The 16,444-nt window shown below is 42.0% G+C and overlaps 1 protein-coding gene across 3 annotated transcripts in view; it reads right to left on the bottom strand.

Moving 5' to 3' along the window:
• LOC110500003 (liprin-beta-1) overlaps window positions 1–13,470 on the bottom strand; it is a 34,022-nt gene extending 20,552 nt beyond the window's left edge. Inside the window, exon 1 of one of the 3 annotated variants that reach the window (XM_090213824.1) lies at window positions 13,349–13,470. The gene's annotated coding sequence lies outside the window, so the exon portion shown is untranslated. Of the gene's footprint in view, window positions 1–12,088; window positions 12,334–13,348 lie in introns of those variants that run through there. The other 2 variants (XM_036957290.2, XM_036957288.2) reach the window with 2 other exon arrangements.
• Between the last annotated feature and the right edge of the window lie 2,974 nt (window positions 13,471–16,444).

Genomic DNA, 16,444 nt, shown 5'->3' with positions numbered 1-16,444 from the left:
ATAAGTGTTTCCAGTTTCAGAGATTTTTGTAGTTCGTTCCAGTCATTGGCAGCAGAGAACTGGAAAGAGAGGCGGCCAAAGAAATAATTGGTTTTGGGGGTGACTAGAGAGATATACCTGCTGGAGCGTGTGCTACAGGTGGGAGATGCTATGGTGACCAGCGAGCTGAGATAAGGGGGGACTTTACCTAGCAGGGTCTTGTAGATGACATGGAGTCAGTGGGTTTGGCGACGAGTATGAAGCGAGGGCCAGCCAACGAGAGCGTACAGGTCGCAATGGTGGGTAGTATATGGGGCTTTGGTGACAAAACGGATTGCACTGTGATAGACTGCATCCAATTTGTTGAGTAGGGTATTGGAGGCTATTTTGTAAATGACATCGCCAAAGTCGAGGATTGGTAGGATGGTCAGTTTTACAAGGGTATGTTTGGCAGCATGAGTGAAGGATGCTTTGTTGCGAAATAGGAAGCCAATTCTAGATTTAACTTTGGATTGGAGATGTTTGATATGGGTCTGGAAGGAGAGTTTACAGTCTAACCAGACACCTAAGTATTTGTAGTTGTCCACGTATTCTAAGTCAGAGCCGTCCAGAGTAGTGATGTTGGACAGGCGGGTAGGTTATAAGGTTTCTAAAGAAAATATTATCTATCATGAAGATTCACGGTTGTATGATGACATTGACTGTTGTATTTCTCCCCCGATGCATTGGCTGAATCAAATGCGTCTCAGCCGCCTACTCCTACCTCAGAGTCAGAGTCAACAGGTACTCCTACATGTATTCTCCTATACTGTAAATCTGGTGCCTCACAACTTCCCCATTGATGACTGCATTTAGTACCGACCTCAGCAATTAACTTTAATAATGGGGTCACGACTTAAGCCTATGACTGGGTGTTTACTTGGAAATTGTTTAGGGCCTATTGGGCGTTTCCATGGAGCATGTGTGGGGCAACTGGGCCACCTAATGAAAAGAGAGGATAAGGTGATTGTAAACTGCCAGACAGTTACCCAACATTTGCATATGGAGATTTCCAATGTAGGAAACCAGAAAGGAAACTAGGACCATGGTATTGCGAGTGAAGTGAACTGTAAGTGACCACAACATGCAAGTCAAAAACAAAGAGGAGCTTTCAGAGGCAAAACCATAACAGTGATTTCTCACCCCGGCAAAGATTCCCTGAGCAGTCATGGGGATTGAGAGTTGGCTCTTATCTGGAATAATGGTCCCATTCTACCAGGGATCTCTCCCCACAGCATGTTGGCTTGGCTGGAAATCTAAGCTTCAATAACAAAGCATCACTCCCAGCCTCCTGACCCAACATGCACCTCATTCACCTAAATGGACCAGACAACTTCACTTTCATGGTAGGTCTAATGTTATATTACATATTGAATTCACAAAAACAAATGTACAATCTAAAAGAGAAATGTAAAATAGCCTGAGAGGATATGAAATAATCACGACGCAAAGTCAATTGAATTGGAGGGTAATGAGAGAGAGCCCTCTCCTTGTCCAGGGAAGCATAACTCAGGGTAGGAGAGGGGGGCTAAAAGAGCCAAATTAAATAATTGGCCTTTATTAGAGACGGGGAGAGGGAGCCGTCACATTCAGTCACCCACTTCCATCATGGGCCCTTTAGGCTACATGGGTAATATTCCCTTCAAAATAGGCTTACATTGCTATACAGTTGCACTACTCAATAAACAATGATGAATTGTACCAGCAATGGCAGGGCAACTGAAGAGGGAGTTGCGCACACAGAAACATTTTCCAGCAGAAAACAATTCGTTTTATAAAGCTGCCCACACAATTGTCTTGGATGGTTCACACCCTTTTAAAAAAAACAAAGCAGAATCATTGTTCACTGGACATGCCAACTGATAACTGAAATAATCTGAATGATGTTATCGTCAAGATTAATTATTTGCTGACTTTTTCGGCTGAAAAATACTGCACCAAACACCTTAGATGTAAAATTAAGATCTTAGAACTAGAACTAAGATCTCTTCGGCAAAAAGAGATGACAGATTTCTTTAGTTGTCTAAAATTAATTCGGACTATTTCGAGGAAGTGTATATTGGCTACGGCATCTCAAGCTGGACAAACAGTACTATTGCCGCTTTTTCTTATAAGAGCGCATGTGAGCACACTCGTTCGGTTAGCCGAGTTTGGCTAGGCGACTGCCGAAACGAAACATGCTGACGCCTTTAGTACCATTGCTTTTTCCTCCCAAGGCATTTCCTTCTGACGGAGAGCCATCCCACTCTCACTCCAGGGAGGGGGGAAGCTTTATTTGGTCAGCCGTTTGTCTCACCCCAAGAGGGACACCCAAAACGTGGACATGTTTCTAACTGGAACAGCAGTTTTAAGAATTCAAACATGAACGTTCCCTCTCTGGGATAGTAAAATGAAACTAATAAGGAGCATAAAGAAAGGGTAAATGCACTCAAAGCAGGCAAGCTCTAGTTCCTTTAACATAGTAATTCAGTAGGTCGAATGCTTCTGAGACAGGATTTGGCACAAACGTTTCTATGCAAGATTAAATATCAGCAAAGTTGACAAGATATCATATAACTTCTTTAGCGTTCATCCTCTTTTACCCCTTCACCTTCTCTCAATCAGTCTCATAGCTTGAGGTCACAGTAAATTAAATGGTACATACTGGATTAGCAAATTAGTATTACTCCAGTCTCAAATTACATATTTAATAGGGAGAGACAACAGTTTGCATATGATGTAAATACATTAAAAGGGCAACTGCACATTCATATTTTGCCTCGTTTTGAAGATTGCTTATAAAAATGTTTGGGGCCATGACTGAAGCACAACCAGAGTTGTCTTGTGGGTGTGGTTTGATGTGGGTGTGTTATATTCACATATCGTACCCTGGTAGGTACTGTTTTTTGGTGCAGTGTGAACATGCCAAAGGCACGCAGACCCCTCAAAAGAGCCCCTGAAGGGAACCAAACAGACCATCTCCAAAAACAGCACACCTTTTCTCAACATCATCATCTCTTTTGTGGCACCAATGAGAGGGGTTATGGCAGGGGAAACAGTGTTGCAGTAGTTTAGTGTTTGGTACTGGAATAACAAGCAAACCTGACCTGTGGAGGTTTCCCTAAAAAATGGACCTGGACCATGGAATCCAAGCAAACCGAGATGGACTCAGTTTGGTTCGCTTCAGGGGCTCTTTTGGGGGGGTCTGCGTGCACACGGAGTAAAAATAAAAATTGGCTGAAAGGGACCAAGTGTGAAAACACCCTTACTTTAACTAGGCAAGTCAGTTAAGAACAAATTCTTATTTACAACGACTGCCTACACCGGCCAAACCCTAACCAGGACGACACTGGGCCAATTGTGCTCCGCCCTATGACACCTACCTATGAGCTCCCACTCTTTCCATTTACTTTAACCAGGCATACTCACCCACTGAGCACCGACCGACACCGGACGTCCATGGACGTTGAAAAGTAGTTGATAGTCGGTCAGTCCACCCTGACCTTGATGTTAACGTCCACAGATGGACCGGACCAAATCTGAACCTATCATAGACATTTGTTTCACAAGTTTGGCTAGTACAGTGAGTACAGTAAAGTACAGTAGTATATTGTATTGAGCTGTATTGTATTCTACTGTGCTCTGCTATCCAAACATGTGAAACATGAGAAGGAAATTTACTCCCATAATCATGCATTTCCATTTAGGGAGGCACGATACATCAGCGAACATATCGGTAACGGACGATATTAGCTGAAAATGTCGGCATTGGCCCGATGTCTAGTTTAACACCGATGTGCAAAACCGATGTCAAAGCTGATGTGCATACCTATATAATGTACACTACACACTATCGTTCAGAAGTTCACTTAGAAAAGTCCTTGTTTTTGAAAGAAAAGCACATTTTTGTCCAATAAAATAAATTCAACATTTATCAGAAATACAGTGTAATTGTTAATGTTGTAAATGACTATTATAGCTGGAAACGGCTGATTTTGCAATATCTACATGGGCGTACAGAGGCCCATTATCCGCAACCATCACTCTTGTGTTCCAATGGCACGTTGTGTTAGCTAATCCAAGTTTATCATTTTAAAAGGATAATTGATTAAAACATTTCAAAAGGGTTATGTTAGCACAGCTGAAAACTGTTGTGCTGATTAAAGAAGCAATACAACTGGAGCATGAGCATTTGTGGGTTCGATTACTCAAAATGGCCAGAAACAAAGACCTTTCTTTTGAAACAGGTCAGTCTATTCTTGTTCTGAGAAATGAAGGCCATTCCATGCGAGAAATTGCCAAGAAACTGAAGATCTCGTACAACGCTGTGTACTACTCCCTTCACAGAACAGCGCAAACTGGCTCTAACCAGAATAGAAAGAGTGGGAGGCCCCAGTGCTCAACTAAGCAAGAGGACAAGTACATTAGAGTGTCTCGTTTGAGAAACAGACACCTCACAAGTGAAGAGTCCAGGTCCAGACGTCTCACAAGGAAGAGGTGACTCTGGGATGCTGGCCTTCTCAGACTGGCCCAAAAAAAGATGGGCAAAAGAACAAGACACTGGATAGAAGAACTCTGCCTAGAAGGCCAGCTTCCCGGAGTTGCCTCTTCACTGTTGACGTTGAGACTGGTGTTTTGCGGGTACTATTTAATGAAGCTGCCAGTTGAGGACTTGTGAGGAGTCTGTTTCTCAAACTAGACACTAATATACCAAGTGCGCTATTTTTCAGATGTTGCACTACCGGAGTTACACAGTAATAGCGTCACTGCTATTAGATTCACGACTGACATTTGGACCAGCGATATCAGCCCCATGAGCTTGCTGAGTCTGACACAGCACAGTGGGTTGTTGAGGATTTCGTACTGAGGAAAGTCGTATTGCATGCTCATTAATGTGCTCTATACAAGGCGGTGTCAGAGGAAGGCCCATAAAATTGTCAAGGCCTCCAGCCACCCTAGTCAGACTGTTCTCCCTGCTACCGCACGGAAAGCGGTACCGGAGCGCCAAATCCAGGTCCAAGAGGCTTCTTAACAGCTTCTACGCCCAAGCCATAAGACTCCTGAACAGCTAATCAAATGGCTATCCAGACTATTTGCATTTGCCCCCGCACAAAATGCTGCTGCTGCTACTACTCTCTGTTATCATCTATGCAAAGCCACTTTAACAACTCTACCTACATGTACATAATTACCTCGACACTGGTGCCCCACGCACATAGACTCTGTACCGGTGCCCCCTGTAAATAGCCCCGCTATTGTTATTTACTGCTGCTCTTAATTATTTGTAATTCTTATATCTCACATTTTTTGGGGATTTTCTTAACTGCATTGTTGGTTAAGGGCTTTTAAGTAAGCATTTCACTGTCAGATCCCTGATCTGTACTACACGGAAATTAATGATGCACCTGTTGTATTCGGGCGCATGTGACAAATAAAAATTGATGATGAAATCCTGGTTGAGAATGAAACGACTGAACAAAATAATAACAAAACAGCACAGCAAGTAAGAGAAATAGGTTTTGATATTTTTTTTTACTGGTAATGGGGACATCCGTAAATGCTAACAAAATAACTGTGTGTAAAACCTTTATTTAACTAGGCAAGTCAGGTAAGAACAAATTATTATTTACAATCACGGCCTACCCCGGCCAAAACTGGACGACGCTGGGTCAATTGTGCGCTGCCCTATGGGACTCCCAATCACGGCCGGATGTGATACAGCATGGATTCGAACCAGGGACTGACTGTAGTGACGCCTCTTGCACTGAGACGCAGTGCCTTAGACCACTGCGTCCATGTGTGTGTGTTAATTATTTAACTGTACTAGAATGCTTAAAAGGCTGCAAAAATGTTTCTTATCAGTTTGCTATTGTTTTTTTGGCAAGGAAAATATCAGATATCTTATCGGACAAAAATGTCATCGGTGCATCACTCATTTCCGTGTAGTACAGATCAGGGACCCATGATGTAATTTCGTTACTCGGTGTATATCCACTTCACTTACTATAGATCAATAACCAAGAGAGATTTTTTTCAATGTGCCATGTCATACGTGCAGAATGAGTAGGGTGTCAGCTATCTTTGAATATTCATGGAGCATTTATTTAACAGCGTTTTAGGAGAACGTGATTGCAGAAAAACCTGAAGGAGATTTGACCATAATTCCATTACCAAAGTTTGCATCTGCACAGTTCCTCCACTAAATTCATTTTTGTAAATATTTCTGTAGAAGTTGTTAAAAGTAGTCCTTGGGCATAGTGTTGTATGGTTTGTTAAACTTTGAAATCAATGTTTTTTGTTTGGCATACATTTTAAAAGTAAAGAAACGGAACCAAAGCTCGATTCTGTTACCATGGAATCGCTTTAAAGTACAAGCTACACGCTGTTTATCAGTGCCCGAAATCACTCGCTAGCTAAGTTCCAACTCTGTGTGTGTCAATGACGCTATGTAACAGGTAGTAGCTAGCAGGTACAGTGAGCCACATTCAGCTTATCAAGTCACTGGCAAGGTGTGCTTCGGTGCGTCTAGTTTTTTTTACACCTTTCTCAACATCTATTACCAGAATGTGTCTGTCTGGCAGCATTTCATAGGGAATCATGTTACAAAACAGGTTACAGGGGGGATACAAGATGCTCACCGATGGGTTTTGGAATATTGATAACACTCTGTCAGTCTCAATTCTCATTTTGCCCCAAAAAGAGGCAGACTCAAATGATTGACACCAAACTATCAGCAAGTGGCCACTCCATAAAGGGCTTAGGGCCAAGGGTTATTTTAACATAATGTGTGGTCTTATGTAAACCAGTCTGAGGCGCTGTGTAATGGGCAGGTCTCTCTCACTGTCTGGAGGTTCTGGTTGCTATGATTGGATAGAGCGTGGGCAGCTGATGGAGTGCAATCAGTACAGCTGCTTCTCTCGTGTTAGTGGGCATGATGATTGTAATCCATACCCAACCCCCCCAGTAAGTCGTGACAAACTTACAAAACTCAGTTTTGGATGAGACTGACTTAAATGGCGAAAATTATCCTGTAGTCAATTTTGACACTAGAATTGATGTTCCTGACTCCGATACTAATGTCACATATCTGGTTTTAAACAGCCTAAGTTGGTTCTAAGGGGCAGTTTACATTTAAATAATAGCAAGAGAACATGGTCTTTATCTAATATTAAAATCAGGACCTAATGAAATCAACTGAAGCATACCTTTTGAAAGTAGAGCGCCATGGACACAATGGAAAAACAAGTACAATTGTAATGCGTGTCTTTGTCTTTGCTAAAACGGGTAGTGGGAATTAACACCACACAGCCCATCTACTCACAATGACTCACTGAACCAGTAAAGTACCACTTTATGGTGAAGAGCAAAGAGTTTTCCATTTCTGTTATATCACTCAGTGGCTGGCAGATTCACCCAAAGCAAATTTTAAAACCACAGTCTCTACAGAAAAAGTTATCTATGCAGCCTTGTAAAGTACTGTCTGCCAGAAATGGCAACTCGTCAGCTCTAGGCTACACAGACAATTCTACTGTGGGTAAGGCATTGAAACTTTCATTCCAGAGCAGTTCAGTGCTCAGTATGAGGTGTCAGTTCAGTAACTGACACTGGCATCTCTGTGACCTGTATGACCAGCCCTCCCCCTGGATTCCTTCAAACCTCTTCCAGATGTGCTCTGCCACACACAACCAGTTAAAAGTTTGGACACACCTCCTCATTCAAGGGTGTTCTTTATTTTTGTACTATTTTCTACACTGCAGAATAATAGTGAAGACATCAAACCTATGGGGGGGGGGGGGGGGGATAAAACAGTGTTGGGCAAATCAATATATATTTTTTATATTGGAGATTCTTCAAAGTAGCCATCCTTTGCCTTGACAGCTTTGTACACTCTAGGCATTCTGTCAACCAGCTTCATCTGGAATTCTTTTCAACAGTCTTGAAGGTGTTCCCACATATGCTGAGCACTTTTTGGCTGCTTTTCCTTCACTCTGCGGTCCAACTCATCCCAAACCATCTCAATTGAGATGTATTGTTTTGTGTTTGGTATACATTTTAAAGTGAAACATCTGATTTTCAGCGTAATTCCATTACCATGGAGTTTTCCCTAATATAATCTAACTTACTCACGGATAACAACCAATCCACTACACATTGTGTGCCAACCCCTCTGAACAACCAGCGGGTTCTTCTTTTTCAAAGCTTCCATGTCATCAGACAAAACAAAGGTCTACCACTAGAAAAAAATACATTTAAATCTCCTAGTACGGTCTCATTGTTGAATGTGTGCATTGTAAGCGAGAGCTAACCCATGTGGCTCAGGTTTGCCTTTGAAATCATTAGGTAGACATTCTTTTGGTTTATTTACATAGTTTGACATCAACCAGATGTAGAGATATGGAGGGGGAGGTGCGACTCTTACGAAAAGAAAAACACACCGCCTGGCCCATTGACGAGCCTCTCTCTCCCTCACACACACACACACTAATAGCTACGTAGCTATAGAGTTCCAGCTGTGCCACAGATGTGTCCTTCAGAACTAAACTGACCTATGCACTTGTCTCCCCTTCAGCTGGTAAGCTGTTGTTTAACAGGGGGCTCAAAGTAGGGTAGAGAATTGAAATACCCCATATGGCACAATGTTTCAGTCATACAAATTATGAATGTCCTAACAGTAGTACTGGATGTTGGTTTGGCCATACAGCACCTAAATACACAACATCAGGCGCTTTCAGTCTTCAGTGCCAGGATGTAAAGCAAAACAAAAACATACAACTACACTAAACGTGCACCAATTCCTGAACAGCATCCAACTATTTCAAACCCCTTGGCTTGTTTGAATGCTTCTTTTCCTTAGATGTCTAATGGTCCTTTTGTCATGTCTGGAGTGAGGTCAGGTTGCAGTTGTAATAGTAGGCTGGGACTTCACCCCTGTGGTCGTGGTGGCCGCGGCTCTGTAGACATGGCACACAAACAGCTCTTTGTCCTGCTCAGAGTCACATGGAAAGCAAGGGATAGAGAACACAAGGTACAGCCGTTTTACGCATGTCCCGACTAAATTACAGCCAAAAACACACACTTGGGGGGAGCAACTACACAACGTCACAGGCAGGGCAGAGTACAGGGAGAAAATGCTGCGTTGGACATCTTACTACATGTCTGACTGGCCTTATTGTTCCCTTAGTTGTGGTGACTTGTAGGCCTCAAAGACCCCTTCCAAACAGACTGGTGTTATTATTCAACACACTGCAATTCTGAACAGAGCAATAACAAATACACATCATTCCAACTAATAGCCACGCTGAAGAAACTGAATGTCAGTTTAATTATGCATTTCCTATGTATGTCCTGGGGCTAGTCATCATTAGCTGTAGTTATGATGCGCATATGTTTGACTATCTGCCACTGTAGACTGAATATGGATTTTGAAGCAGGCGCTGAAAGCTTGGCATGGCTGAACACAAATAAGACAGACAATCATCTCTGAAGTTAGGCTAGGCTATATAGTGAACAAGGCTGCTGGCCAAAGCATCCCTGCACTCAGGATGACCTTCGCCATGTCCTGTTAGGAAGTCCTTCCTGTCACATGCTTGAGAAATGTCTTCCTTTCAGTCACACTGTCATTTTCCCAGCTACTACTCAGGGCTCTACGCTGACCTTTTTACAAGGAGCACACCAAGAAATGTAGGGGCACAATTAAAAATATTTGAGTTTTTAAAGCTTGAATCCTTAATTTCTCAAATAAAATGGTGGTGAATAAATGGTCGCACTGTTGAGCCCTGCTACTACTGGTATGTGACGCAAGCCAAAGATCTTGTCAAAGAGGTTTAGTGTGAACAGAAAGCACATTATTCCAGTCAGGAATTTAGGCTACTGTATATGCAAATGTGTATAAGAATTCAACAACAAATGGAATGAAAGAAACAAAGTTTTCACATTAAAATGTCAAGTACAAGGATCAGGTCTACTCCAGCAATGCCCCAAACTGCTTCACAACATTCTGAGTTTGACCAAGAGCCCAGGAGCTGTCCCACCACAGGAGTAGTCCTCCTGAAGTATGGATGGAGTGTAGGGAAAGGGAAATGTGTAGGGAAAGTAGGTCTGAATGGTGGGTGCAGCTGAAGGAAGGGTTTTTTAAGCTAGATGCTAGACATCTATTACGTCACATAGCTGGGTCTGTCAAATAACTCAGTTGAAAACTGGATGAAGGAGCTGTATGCTAAAATACTTTGCTCTCCACAACAAACTAGGACCAACCCACACTATATCAATGAACTTCACCTCTGCTGGAACTGATTCAACTCTGCCTGAGGGAGAAACAACTGACAGGACACACTGCCTAAGGAAAATAAATGTTTTAAAAAAAACATACCTGCACATAATGCTGAAATGAAAAACCTTTGCTTCAAAAGGACAGACACACAGTTGATTGTCTCCTTGCTATTAGGTTGGAGGGCACATTTGTCAACATAAAGCTGTCACTATAGCTCTTGGAAGTCTGGTCTTATGGCTGGACCTGGCTTGTACAACAACTTTCAGTTGGACTTGTGGTGAAGAATATGTTGTCTTGCAGCACTGATACAGATTTAAAACGATTATCCTTGCCTGATAATGTTGCAGTCATTGGATACACTACTGTATAATACATGCTATCCTTAGGACATTTGACCAAAAAAATAATACATATATAATCTAAAATACAGTAATTGGTCTGAGCGCAGCAGACTGAGCCAAAGTCTTTGTCTGAGAGTAAATCCTTTGTTATGCTTTCAGTCCCCCTACCCAATACACAGAGAGATAGCCAAGAGCCAGGACACAGACAATATCTCAGGAAGGAGCACTCTTTCCTGGACAACTTAAGACTACAGAGTAATACCAATAAAACTATGAGCCCTTAAATGTAAGGACACAATGAATGAATTTGACATGGGCTCTAGATAAACAATTCTTACTCGCCAAATGCAAATGACGTTGTTGAACTAACTTGTCCTTGTCTCCCACAATTGCAAGAATTAAGCCCCCCCTTTATGAATAGGTCTACAGTTAATGAAATTACCTGAACTGAAGGTAACGTTGACCTACCAGAGGTGTGCATTCCATATGCAGTGGTGGAAAAAAGTTCCCCAATTGTCATACTTGAGTAAAAGTAAAGATACCTTAATAGAAAATGACTCAACTAAAAGTGAAAGTCACCCAGTATAATCCTACTTAAGTCTAAAAGTATTTGGTTTTAAATATACTTAACAAGAGTACATGTAATTGCTAAAATATATACTTAAGTATCAAAAGTGAAAGTATAAATAATTTCATATTCCTTATTTTAAGCAAAACAGAGAGCACCGTTTTATTTACAGATAGCCAGAAGCACACTCAGACATCATTTACGAATGAAGCATGAGTTTAGTGAGTCTGCCACATCAGACGCAGTAGAGATGACCGGGAATGTTCTCTTGATAATTGTGTGAATTAGACCATTTTACTGTCCTGCTAAGCATTCAACATGTAACGAGTACTTTTGGGTGTCAGGGAAAATGGAATTAGTAAATAGTACATTATTTTCTTTAGGAATATAACGTTAGTGAAGTAAAAGTTATCGAAAATATAAATAGTTAAGTACAGATACTCCCCCAAAAAACTCCTTAAGTATTTTTTCTTAAGTACTTTACACCACTGACCATTGTGTAAAAACTTCAGTGGTATGCAACACTTTTTAATATTAGTGATGTTATTGCTCATTGCTACACTGTAACCATAATCACGAGTTGTGGTAAAGGTGAAAATGTATCAAACTGTTGCCCATTCATTGTTTTCATCAGCTTGCCAAAGCTTTTGCCGTCTCATCAACTGATTAACGTACTGACAGCTGTGCACAGCAGTATCGTAAATCACTTTCCAAGAAAGTTGGTCTCAAATCTTCTCCATTGTTTTTCAATTGAATAGAAAAACGACTGTTTTTGGCCATATATAATCCAATGGCGCAGACTAAATTTAACCCATACAAACCACACAATTGACGGTCAAAGTACAAAAAAACTGGTCCGTTATAACTGAAATACAAAATTTCATGTAAAAAAAAACTTTTTAAAAAACTTACCCAATTCAAAAAGAATAACTTCACAAGCGTCAACTTCTTGAAGGGCGACCTTAACGCTATTCCAAAAGTTCACTTTCCAGTGCTCTCTCGAGCCGTACGCAACACCTTTTGATAAAGCTTCATGGCGAATTCCCAACTTCCACAAGTTTGCCGTATATCCCACTGCGCATGCGCCAACCAAGGCCAATCACAGACTACTCCATAGTGTTGCAAAATTACTTTTGGATTAAAAAATAATATTTAACCTTTATTTAACTAGGCAAGTCAGTAAAGAACAAATTCTTATTTACAATGACGACCTAGGAACAGTGGGTTAACTGCCTTGCCCAGGGGCAGACTATTGGTTTTTATTTTGTAGGGAATAAAATAACTAATGGAAAACTGACCATTATACATGAGCCAAATAGCATCTATATGGGTGTAAATTATCTTATTCATGTGATTTATTTTATTAATATTAATCATTTTGAATACCATATCATACTGGTATTAATATTATTTTGTTGCTCCACAAAACTGTCTAGAAAACTGTTAGTTATCAGATTATGTCTGTCAGGTTTTTAAACAAAAACTGTACATTATGAGTGTTGCTCCTCATCTCTATCTTTGAGCAGCTATGATGTAGGACATAATTTCCTCCTTTTAGGTTCTGATAATGAGCATAATTTAGCTTGGTGAGCATTCTGCTGTAGGCTTCAGTAATCGGTACAATGAGTTGAGTTGGGAAATTATGGAAATTGGGTGCACTCTGAAAATAACAGTGGTCAACAGGCAAATTGACACCCGATTAAATACTAGTTTTATCAAAGGAGAAGATACTACTTGGAAGATACTACTGGGCTTCCGAGTGGCGTAGCGGTTTTAGGCACTGCATCTCAGTGCTAGAGGCGTCACTACAGACCCTGGTTTGATCCCGGGCTGTATCACAACCGGTAGTGATCGGGAGTCCCATAGGGCGGCGCACAATTGGCCCAGCGTCGTCCGGGTTAGGGGAGGGTTTAGCCGGGGTAGGTTGTCATTGTAAATAAGAATTTGTTCTTAACTGACTTGCCTAGTTAAATCATTATAAAATACAAACTAATAAACCAACAGCCAATTGAGCATACCTTTGCTTAGCGTACTAAACTCCACGGTGAAAGACATTCCTGACGACTCTACCAACAGAGTGGATCAGAGACCAGGCTTTGTGGGATCTAGCACCAACTACATCGATTCGCCCAAGGGCAATACTTCAAAACATTTACATTGTGAAACACCTACCGTGTACCTACGCTTGTCCTCTGTAGTTGCGTGCCTTTGTTTGCTGAAATCCAAATACAACCACCGAGTGAGTGTTTGCTCATTGCTGTTGCTCTAAAATGGCAACTACGTTATGTGCCATTTGAATCTCAACAAGTAAACTGTTGGTGATTGTATTTGGTTAACGTTTATTGAAAAGGTATGGGTTTCAGCAAAGGCACGCAACTACAGAGGACAAACATAGGTACACAGTAGGCATTTAGCAATTTACATTTTTTGACGTATCGATGTAGTCAAAGCTGAATTCCACAATGCCTGGACTCTGCTCTACTCCGTTGGTGGAGTAACCAGAAACTCCCTTCCCCACGGAGTGGAGTATAGTCCACTAACCTTTGCTGGGCATGAAATCAATTCTGACTGCCACTGCTGGAGTAAAGCTAAATGGCTCTCTCTAGTGGTTGTAACAGTCACAGTGCATAATTGATACGGTCAACATATCCAACATAGCCAGCAGCACTGCAAAAACAACACATTTCTGAAACAATAATTTCCTTGTGGCTATCACCTTGGCAACTGGGTGGATCCAGCAATTAATTTACTGTCGACTCGGTCGTTCACTTACTACATACACATCCTCATGGGAGAATCCATTAAGTCTGGAGGAATGTGAACATATTTTTGTTTATATCTCTTCCTAAAAATCACCACTTGAATGAACTTTCATTTTCCGGAGGAGGTTACAGTCACGGGTTAAATAGATAAAGGATTGAATTATAATAACAAAAGTAGGTACTGTAATTAAATCGGCTGCTGATATTCACTGGTATTAGACTTACATAAAATCAATTATATTGGTCACATACACATATTTAGCAGATGCTATTGCGGTGTAGCGAAATGCTTGTAAATGTTGTTGTTTCAGATATGCATGGATTTAATTCTCTGTTTGCATCGTTTTGCACAAACCAGTGGATGCTCTGGAACAGGTAAGTGTTTGTTCGGGGTAGAGCAAAAGCATGCACATCCAGTAGCTATCTGAGAACGGCAGATAATGGAGCTATGATTGACAGAGCAGACAAAAGAACCAGCAGGTGGAGCTGGAGCAGGTCTTACAGCTTAGGGATAGACCTGTAAGGAAATGAGTCACCTGGTCTCAACTAAGATATGATGAATATGCTATAACTACCTACAGTAATAACGGGCAGTTGATAATGGGACACATATGAATGTACTTGCTCTTTACAGGACTACATGGAATTACTATAAGTATGTTATTACAATTTGTTCTATCTCAATGATTGAACCACATTCAGCATGTTCTTATTATCTCTGAGAGCATTCAATTTTATTTTATTTTTTATTTTATTTCACCTTTATATAACCAGGTAGGCCAGTTGAGAACAAGTTCTCATTTACAACTGTGACCTGGCCAAGATAAAGCAAAGCAGTGCAACAAAAACAACACAGAGTTACACAAACAAGCCTACAGTCAATAACACAATAGAAAAATCTATGTACAATGTGTGCAAATGTAGAAGAGTGGGGAGGTAAGTTATTAAATAGGCCATAGAGGCGAGATAATTACAATTTAGCATTAACACTGGAGTGATAGATGTGCACATGATGATGTGCAAGTAGAGATACTGGGGTGCAAAAGAGCAAGAAGATAAATAACAATATGGGGATGAGGTAGTTGGGTGGGCTATTTACAGATTGGCTGTGTATAGGTACAGTGATCGATCGGTAAGCTGCTCTGACAGCTGATGCTTAAAGTTAGAGAGGGAGATATGAGACTCCAGCTTCAGGGATTTTTGCAATTCGTTCCAGTCATTGGCAGCAGAGAACTAGAAGGAAAGGTGGCCAAAGGAAGTGTTGGCTTTGGGGATGACCAGTGAAATATACCTGCTGGAGCGCTCGCTGTGGGTGGATGTTGCTATGGTGACCAGTGAGCTGAGATAAGGCGGGGCTTTACCTAGCAAAGACTGACAGATGACCTGGAGCCAGTGGGTTTGGCGACGAGTATGTAGCGAGGGCCAGCCGACTAGGGCATACAGGTCGCAGTGGTGTGTAGTATTTGGGTCTTTGGTGACAAAACGGATGGCACTGTGATAGACTGCATCCAATTTGTTGAGTAGAGTGTTGGAGGCTATTTTGTACATGACATCGAAGTCGAGGATCGGTAGGGTGGTCAGTTTGACGAGGGTATGTTTGGCAGCATGAGTGAAGGATGCTTTGTTGCGAAATAGGAAGCCATTCAGCAAACTAGATGTAGTCTATCACAGTGCCATCCGTTTTGTCACCAAAGCCCCAAATACTACCCACCACTGCGACCTGTATGCTCTAGTCGGCTGGCCCTCGCTACATACAAGGGGAACTACTACTTCAAGGTCTCAGAGCAAGTGACGTCACCGATTGAAACGCTATTTAGCGCAAACACCGCTAACTATCTAGCCATTTCACATCCGTTACAGAAGCAACACTGATTGACAATAAATTCCACATGCTGTTGTGCAAATGGAATAGACAACAGGTGGAAATTATAGGCAATTAGCAAGACACCCCCAATAAAGGAGTGGCTCTGCAGGTGGTGACCACAGACCACTTCTCAGTTCCTATGCTTCCTGGCTGATGTTTTGGTCACTTTTGAATGCTGGCGGTGCTTTCACTCTAGTGGTATCATGAGACGGAGTCTACAACCCACACAAGTGGCTCAGGTAGTGCAGCTCATCCAGGATGGCACATCAATGCGAGCTGTGGCAAGAAGGTTTGCTGTGTCTGTCAGCGTTGTGTCCAGAGCATGGAGGCGCTACCAGGAGACAGGCCAGTACATCAGGAGACGTGGAGGAGGCCGTAGGAGGGCAACAACCCAGCAGCAGGACCGCTACCTCCGTCCTTTGTGCAAGGAGGTGCAGGAGGAGCACTGCCAGAGCCCTGCAAAATGACCTCCAGCAGGCCACAAATGTGCATGTGTCTGCTCAAACGGTCAGAAACAGACTCCATGAGGGTGGTATGAGGGCCCGACGTCCACAGGTGGGGGTTGTGCTTACAGCTCAACACCGTGCAGGACGTTTGGCATTTGCCAGAGAACACCAAGATTGGCAAATTCGCCACTGGCGC

Source organism: Oncorhynchus mykiss, chromosome 21 (assembly GCF_057628025.1).
Source record: "Oncorhynchus mykiss isolate SJ-2025 chromosome 21, ASM5762802v1, whole genome shotgun sequence".
In the NCBI taxonomy this organism is placed as follows: Eukaryota; Metazoa; Chordata; class Actinopteri; order Salmoniformes; family Salmonidae; genus Oncorhynchus; species Oncorhynchus mykiss.
Note: the sequence above shows the minus strand (reverse complement) of the source record. Positions and strands in the feature narration are given on the sequence as shown.